The sequence below is a fragment of the Arachis hypogaea genome, chromosome 15 (assembly GCF_003086295.3).
Source record: "Arachis hypogaea cultivar Tifrunner chromosome 15, arahy.Tifrunner.gnm2.J5K5, whole genome shotgun sequence".
Taxonomy (NCBI): Eukaryota; Viridiplantae; Streptophyta; class Magnoliopsida; order Fabales; family Fabaceae; genus Arachis; species Arachis hypogaea.
The window spans coordinates 53,425,607-53,427,643 of NC_092050.1; the positions used below are offsets into that span (position 1 = coordinate 53,425,607).

The window sequence follows — 2,037 nt, forward strand, 5'->3', positions numbered from 1 at the left end:
CTTTCAATCTTCATCCAATTGAGTAGTTATCTTGGAAAAAAAGCTATTCATACTTGGATCTCTTCTGAACCTTGGAAAAGGGATGAAGAGATCATGCTAGAAATGTTTTCTCATGTTGGACCAAATTGGGGTTTGGGCGGATATGGTGACATATAATTCTCCCAATACTTTGATTTGGAAATACATGTGGTATAATCAGTGACCAAACTTCATCTCTTCTCATGAGCAATTAGACCAAGGAATTGGCTATTGATCTGATTTAAGAGATTGAATTACCAAGGAATTGGAATTCAATCACTTAAGATTGCCAAGGAGATTAATGAATGCATTGATTGAGGAAGAGATGAAAATGAACTTGATCCGGAGAATGCAACATCTCCTAAGCCCAATGAATTCCCCATTTCTGATCTTACCCATTATCTTTACTTATTGCCATTTACTTTCATGCTAAACTTCCCTTCCCCATTTAAGATTCTGCACTTTACATCCCGTCATTTATTTTCTGCTATTTACTTTCCCGCCATTTAATTTCCTGCAATTCTCAACTCACTTTCTGCTTAGCTCAACTAGAACGTTCTTCCAATTAAAGTTGCTTGACCAATCAATCCCTGTGGGATTCGACCTCACTCTACTATGAGTTTTTACTTGACGACAATTCGGTATACTTGCTGAAAGAAATTTGTTGAGAGACAAGTTTCCGTGCATGAAGTTTATGGCGCCGATGCTGGGGATTGATTTTGTATCAATAATGATTAAATTGGTGGATAACTAGATTGAGCATTTGTTTTTATTTTGTTTGATTTAAGTTCATTTGAGTAATTTACTTTCTGTTTAGCTATTTTCTTCCCTTTATTAGTTGTTTACAATTCAGTCACTAACACACTAACTGTTTGATATATTACATCACTCACACTAACAGCATTTCTGTAGAAATTACTGTCTGCATCTATCTCTCTTGCTTTTGCTTTGTTGGTTGTATGACAGGTAGAAGAAGCGGTGCTTCAACTTCCTTTGATTCTGAACCTGAGAGGACCTTCCTTAGATTAAGGAGGGAAGCAAGAGGAAAGAGAGTAGTTCATGCTGAGGAAGAGGAAGAGTACTTTAAACCAGACATAGAGGAGAATATGGAGAACTATCATGAAGAAGAGGCTCACAACCATGGCAGAGAAGGTCCAGCGCATCAGGCTGGACAAGAGAGAAGAGTTCTGGGTTCTTACATCAACCCAAACCCAGGAAACTATGGAAGTAGCATCCAAAGGCCAACCATACATGCCAACAACTTTGAACTAAAGCCACAGCTCATCACCCTTGTTCAGAACAATTGTTCATTCAGAGGAAGTGTCCAAGAAGACCCCAATTAACATCTAACCACCTTCCTGTGGATATGCGATACTGTGAAGTCTAATAGTGTTCATCCTGACACCTATAGACTACTTCTGTTTCCCTTCTCACTCAAGGACAAAGCATCTAAATGGCTGGAATCCTTTCCAAAGGAGAGTTTAGAAACCTGGGAAGATGTGGTGAACAAGTTCTTGGCAAGATTCTATCCTCCTCAACAGATCAACAGGTTGAGAGCTGAAGTACAAACATTCAGGAAGCAGGATGGTGAGACTCTATATGAAGCATGGGAGAGGTTTAAAGACTTGACAAGAAGATGCCCACCAGATATGTTCAATGAATGGGTGCAGTTGAACATCTTCTATGAAGGCCTTTCGTATGAACCAAAGAAGGCAGTAGACCACTCATCCGGGGGATCTCTGAACAAGAAGAAGACCATTGAAGAAGCCATAGATGTCATTGAGACTATAACAGAGAATGACTACTTCTATGCTTCTGAAAGAGGCAATACTAGAAGAGTGATGGAGCTGAACAATGTGGATGCACTGCTAGCTCAAAACAAGATGATTACCAAGCAATTAGCTGACCTCACCAAGAAGATGGAGAGGAATCAAGTAGCAGCAATCACCACTTCAATAGTAACCCATGAAGGAGTGAATGAAGAAGCAGAGGGTAATCAGGAACAAGCCAACTACATTG

The 2,037-nt window shown here is 39.7% G+C and overlaps 1 non-coding gene across 1 annotated transcript; it reads right to left on the minus strand.

The window, feature by feature from the left end:
• Positions 1 to 1,565: 1,565 nt before the first annotated feature.
• Positions 1,566 to 1,672, minus strand: LOC112753477 (small nucleolar RNA R71). The gene has a single exon (XR_003177862.1). It is a non-coding gene; the product is annotated as a small nucleolar RNA R71 (small nucleolar RNA).
• Between the last annotated feature and the right edge of the window lie 365 nt (positions 1,673 to 2,037).